The following is an 8343-nucleotide window of genomic DNA, read 5'->3' on the forward strand; positions in this document are numbered from 1 at the left end:
GGACTGATCACCGTGTAGAGGCGCAGTCCCGCTTTCACCAGAGCGCTCTCCGTGTGGCCATGACGCACAGAGCGCAGCCTATTATCAGGTTCCCCTCCGATTACCCGGGGAGGGGCAGGGGATCCTTAGCATCTCAGGGGTATATCAAAACCATCCAGGAGCCGTTTCCATCTCACCATCTTCACATCTACTAGTCAGGGCTTGAAGCGTATCTGCTTGGGTCAATAGTGCTGGATTTGTGGTGGCCTCCTTGTGTTTTAGATCCAACAGGCGTCATATTTAAAAACTTTGCAGAACACTGGAACACAAAGAGAACAACACATTACCAGATTTCTGGAAGGTGCAGTTTTGAGATTTATTTTTTTTTAATGCTAACACTCTTGGAAAATCAGAAAATGTATAACTTCAACAATATAAAAGCTGCTAATTTGAATTTTAACCAGAGCTCTAAAGCCCATGCTTCTACCAGTAATAATGTACAAAATGTGTCAGACGGTAGAACCTGCCAAGTATTAACCTCTAATAAAGAGTTTTCCCTGAATAGTTGCACAGATGTAACTCTATGAATCAGAGGAAGGTCTCTCACTGTTGTTGTGGTTAAAGACCAGTGCAGGTAATCAAAGTGATCCCTCTTTTCTGGTGATAATGTGGCTGAAGAGTGAGGAGGGCCTTAACTACAAGAGCAGAGGCTGGATTTAGCCACAATTAAGGGACAAAAAAAAAGAAACTGAGAACAATGTGTTTTTCTTCTCTAACTAAAACAAAGAATGCTTTTATTTTAAATGTCTGCCAGAGAAAATAATCATGAAATACTGAAATCCGCACACAACGCACTACCTGACTGTCTTTGGGGTAGTTCTCCCCAATAGAAATATACAGTGCTGATGATATTTTTAAGTTTGTCAATCAAATGCAAAGGATTCCCAGACAGTTTCTGATTTTCACTGAGACTCGTCTAGCCGTTCCTCGTTGACCTTTTTCTCTAGTTCAAAGGAAACCGAACCCAGACATTGAATCACGGTGCATTGCTGTGTTAATGGCACACCTTTCACCAGCCTAACGACCCAGTCCCCTCCCAAACCAGACGATGCTCTGCTGCTTGTGCTTGGGGAGAAGTTTACATGATAAAGGCAGTGAGAAGATTGGTAAAGCAGGCCCCCACCTCTGAGATAAACACACTGCACATCAAACAAGACAAATCAAAACTATTTGCCCAGCAAACAGTCTAAAGCTAATACACTTCTGCTGATTGCTCTGATAAACTGACTGAGCTGTTTGGATGTTGCAGGAACTCATGAATATAGAGTAAAAATTCACAGACCTCGGCGTGCACGTGAGAGTTTTGGAGATCCTAAATTTACTTTGAAGTAGAAGTATTTTCCCCTGCTTGTCTGTTCTCCCCTTTGTCAACTCTCTTTGTAACTTTCTCTTTCTTTATTTAGCAATCTATCCATCAAACGCACGATCATGTGCTTCTGTGGTAAAGACCTATGAGTCAGAAGTGAGAATGCAGAGTCTCGAAATGTTTTCTAATGAACTTTCGATACAAGGCTGAATTTGTCCCAGGAGTGCAGGGGTTTGCACACTCACTTACACATGAAGACGTGTGAAAATCTGCTGCATCCACCCACCCTCCAAAACTTGGATGTTTAACTTGTGAAGATTGATGTCTAGTTAAACTCAAACTCATTCAGTTTTGATTTAAAGTTAATTTTTGCATGAACAACTAGTTTTTTCTGGCTTAAAACGACATGAACCAGTGACAAAAGATGGTATGACATTGTGTTAGAGAAGCTAATGATTTTCTTTTAATTATTTTTTTTACGTTTACTAAAAATGTTATGTCCATAATCATTCTTTATCCTTCAAAATTGTGGGCACTTTTTGAGAAAGTGTAAGCCTTTATACCATTCAATTAATCATCCTGGTAATTTCTAACATGTTCTACAGCATTTTAATACGCAATACATTTAAATAAAAGCTCATGTAGTTGTGCTCTAGTCAGTTTCTAGTCATTCTAAAGTTGTGGCTTGAACCAAATAGCTTTGTGAACTTCCTATCATGTCCATTGCTGCAACAGAGTTGGGCATTGTAGCTGCTCATAAGAATAGAAGAAGGCTTATGAAGTCACATTCAAGTGTTTTTGAGTGCCAGTGTAAAGCATCATCAGAAAGGACAGGAGTTCCACACTGTAAAAGATCTCAAAGGTCATGTAAGAAGCTAAATGTGACCCCTGCGCTGGCAAGAATGGCAATGCAAGAGGCAAAGAACAATCTAGGGATCACAACAAAGACCATCCTGATCAATCTGATATCAACATCTCACAGCAGACACTAAACGAGGCCCCATGGACGCCAACAAAGCAGGAGTTTTTTTTTCTTTGCAAAGGCTCACCTGGACCTTCCAACAAGAAACAACAAGGCAGTGATCTGAAACATACAGCCAAAGTGATTGAAACAAAACAATATCATCATCTTGTTCTGACTCAAACAGACTGTAAGCTGGACTCCATCGATAATCTAGGGAGGGAAGTGAAGACCAGAGTGAAGGTTGCTTAGGCCACTTAGGATGACCAAAAATTATTTCTATTCGCTAAATGCCAGAATAACAAGAGAGAGAATATTTGGAGAATTTTGTATTACTTTCTTCAAAGTCAGAAGTTTACATAAACTAAGATTACTATGCCTTCAAACTATTTGGGAAGGTCCAGATGATTATGTCATGGCTTTGGAAGCTTTTGATAGGTTCATTGACAACATCTGAGTTAATTAGAGACACACCTGTGGATGTATTTTAAGGCACATCTCAAACACACTGCTCTCTTTTGTGACAACATGGAAAATCTAATCAAGGAAGAGAATTGTGGACCTCTGCAAGTCTGGTTCATCCTTCAGTACAATTTCCAGATACCTGAAAGTCCCATGTTCATCTGTTCAAACAATTACACGCAAGTATAAACACCAGCCATCATATCACTCAGGAATGAGACGGGTTCTGTGTCCCAGAGATGAACATGTTTTAGTGTGAAATGTGCGTATCAACCCCAGAACAAAATCAAAAGACCTGTGAAGATGCTGCTGGAGCTGGTAGGAGAGTGTCATTATCCACAGTGAAAAGAGTCCTGTACCAACATGGGCTGAAAGGCTACTCAGAGAGGAAGAAGACATTACTCCAAAAGGAACAAAAAAGCCAGTTTGCAAATGTGCACAGAGTCAAAGACCTTAATTTTTGGACACAAAATTGACATGTTTGGCTATAATCTTTACATTTGGAGAAAAAGGGGGAAGCTTGGAAGCCTGAGAACACCGTTCCAACTGTGAAGTACGGAGGTGGAAGCATCATGTTGTGGGGGTGTTTTGCTGCAGGAGGGACTGATGCACAAAATAGATGGCATCATGAGGAAAGAAGATTATGTGGAAATATTGAAGCAACATCTCAAGACATCAGCCAGGAAGTTAAAGCTTGGGAGCAAATGGATCTTCCAAATGGACAATGACCCGAAGCATACCACCAAATTAGTTACAAAGTGGCTTCAGGACAACAAAGTAAATGTTTTGGAGTGGCCATCACAAAGCCCTGATCTCAATCCTTTAGAAAACTTGTGGGCAAAGCTGAACAAGCGTGTGGAGCAAGGCAGCTTACAAACCTGACTCAGTTCCACCAGTTCTGTCAGGAGGAATGGGCCAGAATTCATCAAACTATTGTGAGAATCTTGTGGAAGGAAACCCAAAACATTTGACCCAAGTCATGCAGTTTAAAGGCAATACTACACAATACTAAGGAAATGTATGTAAACTTCTGACTTTGAAGAAAGTAATAAAAAAAAATCTCTCACTATTCTGGCGTTTAGCAAATAGAAATAATTTTGGTAATTCTAACTGACCTAAAACAGGAAAAGTTCAGTTTGATTTAATGTCAGACAGTCAGAAAAATAAAGTTGTGTCATTTTAACCAGTGCATGTAAACTTCTGATTTCAACTGTGTGTCATTTGTCGCATTTTCATGCAATTATTAGGCACAAGAAATCTATTGGTAAAGAAAAAAATCCCTCTAAATTAGAATTTGGCATAGGTAAGGCTCAACTGTATGTGCAGAAGCTGTTTTTACATCCATCTGCAGAAGGGTAAATATTTCTCTGGGATTAAATTTAGATATGAATTTAACGTGTGAGTATGATTTTGTAAGTCGGAGACAATCATGTTCCAATATGTGTGAAAAGGTGTGATGTGGACGTTTCAGAATTTAGTGAAAATAGCAAATCTAACGTACATTTTTATTCAACGTAGAGTATTAATATTTCTTAAACTGTCTTAAATCCTGCTTCAAGTAAATCTTTAAATGTAATACTTTTCATATGTTTATATATATTATTGTAGTTAATAACATACAATTCACTACATAATACCAATAATGCCGTTTGGCTGCTATATGTTTATTGGGCAGCCAGTCTGTGGAATGGCCTCTCTCCTCTCTCTGCCACGCTCAATGAACAGCTTCCCCTAGCTGTGCCTCCTTTTTGACACGTCTAAAGGGCTGTTTCTGACATGTTGCCATCCTGCTGGTCACCCCTCCCGCAGCGCTCATGCCAGGCAGGAGGAAAAAGCTGGTGACCTGGCCATCGCTGCCCTGCCCTAGGCCACTGCCACCCTGCTGGCAGCAGAAGGTCTGTTGGTCTGAAGCCATGCCAGGAACTCTGCCCACCGCAGCTTGTGATGTCACGACAAACACGCTCTCAGAAGGCAGATCTGATTGGCTCAGAGGGTTTGCCTTTCTCGCTTCCTGGGAAATGCCCTCTCAACAACTTACAGACATACAAATTGAATTAATTATCACTTTAATTTAATGTGATCTCAGCTTTCTGTCCCCCATAGCTGATCAGCTGTCTTCACAGATCATACAGGAGACCAGAAATATGTTCTTTCCTTATGTGCTGTAATTTACATATGAGGAATTTTGTAAAAAAAGAAAAAAAAAAAAAACAGAAAGAAAGAAGAAGAAAAAAAACACATTACATGAATGTCTCTAATTAAAATTTTAACAACTCATCTTTTACTTCCTTTTGGTAATGAGTTACCACTGCATAAAAACATACTTCTTTTGCGCAAAGTTTTCATCGCCAGATACAAAGTAAACTTTCATGCTTAGAAACACTTTGTAAACTTACAAAAAAATGACGTGCTATGAAATGAAACTGCAAAAATGAAATCAGATGAGCTCATATCATTGGAACACCTCGATGAATAACCCGTGTAATAATTTATTCCACAGCCTAATAGTCACCAGTGAGAGTTGTCGTTGCAGGACGTCTAAAGGCAGAAGGTGAAGGCCTCTTGCGACCCACTTCCTTGTCTCCCCCCCCATGCCTACATTTATGGTTTGGTCCTACATCCTGTTAAGAGTAGCAGCAGGAGCGGACCATCACATTTGGTGCTCAGCGTGGGGGCAGTTGGTGAACTGTCATGTTCCAGCTATCCCATGGAGATACACTTCTGCCTCTCCGTGAAGATTTGGTGTTTTCTCATTTGCATTTGCTAATGAGATCCTGTTTGCATGACTTTATACTAGAAGGCTATCTCTCTGAATATCTCTTTACAAATACAGGAGGTGGATCAAGTCCTGTTTATTTAACCTTTATTCATCAATTAGCCCCATCAGGATTAAGGAAGTCTTTTTTTAGAGGAAAGATCAGGCCAAGAAAGCGACATTATGGTAATATAATGTTGTAGACAAATGAAATTACACATTAGGTTGTAGGGGTTTGGGAGTGGACTTAATCTTCTATGTTTGGATTCTCAAATTTGATGAACCACAATGGCATTCTCAGAGATCACTTTAGTTGTGAGTCACTAGTGGAGCAACAGTTGTAACAGCTTCACGGTGGTACTGTCAAGGCTTGTATGCCAACAAAGCATGGGTTTATGGGATCGTGTAGTCCTAACCTGGCCCAGTCTTTAAAATCCCTCCAAACCAAAAGTAAAACACACCTTATTTCTTGTGTTTTACTTCTTCCTTGTTCATATCCACTACAGGAGAGCTAACCATTGGTGAAAAAGTGTCTGCCCTCGCCAGTTCACCCAGATCACAACTTCACACGAGAGATTTATCTTCCCAGAATCTTCCCCCAGCCAAGACCCATGACTTCCAAAATCATTTATATGACAGGAAGTTCTTGAAGTCTCTGGCCAATGCCAATTAAGGCATGCTTAGAGCACTCCCTCGTTATTATCACCCAATCTGTACTGTTAAGAATTCCTGCCCACCAATCTGCCAGTGTCAGCAGCCCCCAAACACAGCCACAATTTGATCTAAGGTCATGAAATCAAGCTGATCTACAGAGATGGTGATGCGTTTAGGGCCATACAACAAATGATACAAACACACAATTTAAAGCTGCCCTACAAGACAGCTGGAGAATCCCAACTCTGATGACCTCGAATGCACCGTTTCCTTAATTTTTGTGGGTTGTTGGTTAGAATAACTCACTTTCAAGTGGACAACTCCAAGCAAGCAAACACCCATCCTGCTTCTGAGCAAGACACCAACATTGCTAACCACCTGAAGGCTAACAGATCTCTAATCAGGAGAATTTATTAAGCACATTATGTTGTTGAGACAGTAGCAGGTTTAGTAAAATAGCGTACTATATAACAGGTAGGCACGCCACACAGACTGGACAAAGAGATTTTATAGATCTACATATTTACCAATGTACTATCAGGGGGAAAAAAACATTCCAATATTCCCTGTGTTGTTCAGAAGAATGTCCCTCTCTCCAGTGGGGTGGAAAGAATATTTTCTGCATTATGTCCCCTCTCATAGCAGAACGACAGGACCCTGAGTGTGTTTTTCTCATATGGGGAATCTGCTGACTGTGGTATCACATTATGATTAACAATTTAACTATGATCCCCTTCTTTCCCATTGTTATTCCACAGATGGCTGAGAGTAAGAGCGAAATGCCAGCGACGACATACAGGCTTCATTAGATTCATTGATTGATTTATTGTTTTCCATGGTTGTAATCACTTCCCCCAAGGTAATTTGTGAGCTCTTTATGGTTCAGAGGTATAAGCCTGAGAGTTAATTAATCGGCTTTGTTTAGAAGTTTGAAAGTAGAAATGCCCCTCTGAACCGCAACAGTCTCTGTGACTTAGAATTCCTCATTCACCAGGACAAAAGATCAAAACTAAGCAGGTAAACAGGCTTAATTTTGTTGGGGATGATTTCTAGCTCTTTTGCATTTACTTTCATCAATCTTTACCCTGTTCATTTTTTTTTTTCTTGACAAATCAAAATTTAGGATTTTCTCATGTTTCAGAAAACACACTTTTCAGAATCTTAAACTATCATGCTCTCTAAGCAAGAAAAATCTCAATGTTATAATGCACACACTTTAATACTAAATCACTGTAAATGATTCATTAAACTAATTGACAGTGAACATTTTGAGACAATCAAATTTAGGGAATATTTTCCAATAATTACAACCAGTAACATTTTTTATGGCATATTCTCACTTTGACACCCATTTTGTGCTTTTATCAACCCTGTTTATCCGAAAAGGAAAAGGAAAAGGAAATAAATAAATAAAAAATGAAATCACACATTTATGTTCTGACCCAAATCTGTGGTTGTTGCAGAATCCAATGCATGTCCCCGATCCACCCCCTCGCTCACAAAAATTCCTGATACAGTCTGGCCTTTGTCAGTTTTAATTGAGGTTTAGGCTCGCTTTAATTGGCTTTTCGATGGCATGTGAATGTGAACTGCTGTTTATGGGTTAAGTGCATCTTAATCAGTGCTTTAATCCAGTCATTAACAGAGAAACATGAGGTGTCGAGAGCAGCGAGGAGAGGTTGATAATTGAGAGGCTGCTTCCTCGCTCCCTGTGCTGTGTGTATACATGTGTTTGTGTATGGGTGTGTTATGTGTGGATACTCACTTTAGCAGCGCTGGGAGTAAATCAGGGGAAAATGGCAAGACAATCTGGAGCGGAAGGAGGAAAATCTTTCAAAAAGTTAGCAATGTCAGTGAAATTTTACACAGTGTTACATTTTCCCTTGTTGTTGTAGACTGTCAGGCGACACTTACTGAGGATTGCATGATGTAAAAGATGGCCTCTGCACAGTGAAATAAAAACCACTACAGGAAACATTTCTCAAAACAATTTCTTTATTTCTGACCATATATTTCCCGATTAAAATATACAATATGGAATCTAGCATATCCCTACCTACTGTAAAAATAGATTGTTATTGTCTAGTGAACACAACTACTGCATACCCGCCCCATTCCTCTCTGTTGTTCAGCTGTCACATTCTCACTGAGTTTTTCTCACTGTAT

This window comes from Stegastes partitus, unplaced genomic scaffold, assembly GCF_000690725.1.
Source record: "Stegastes partitus isolate 25-593 unplaced genomic scaffold, Stegastes_partitus-1.0.2 Scaffold85, whole genome shotgun sequence".
Taxonomy (NCBI): Eukaryota; Metazoa; Chordata; class Actinopteri; family Pomacentridae; genus Stegastes; species Stegastes partitus.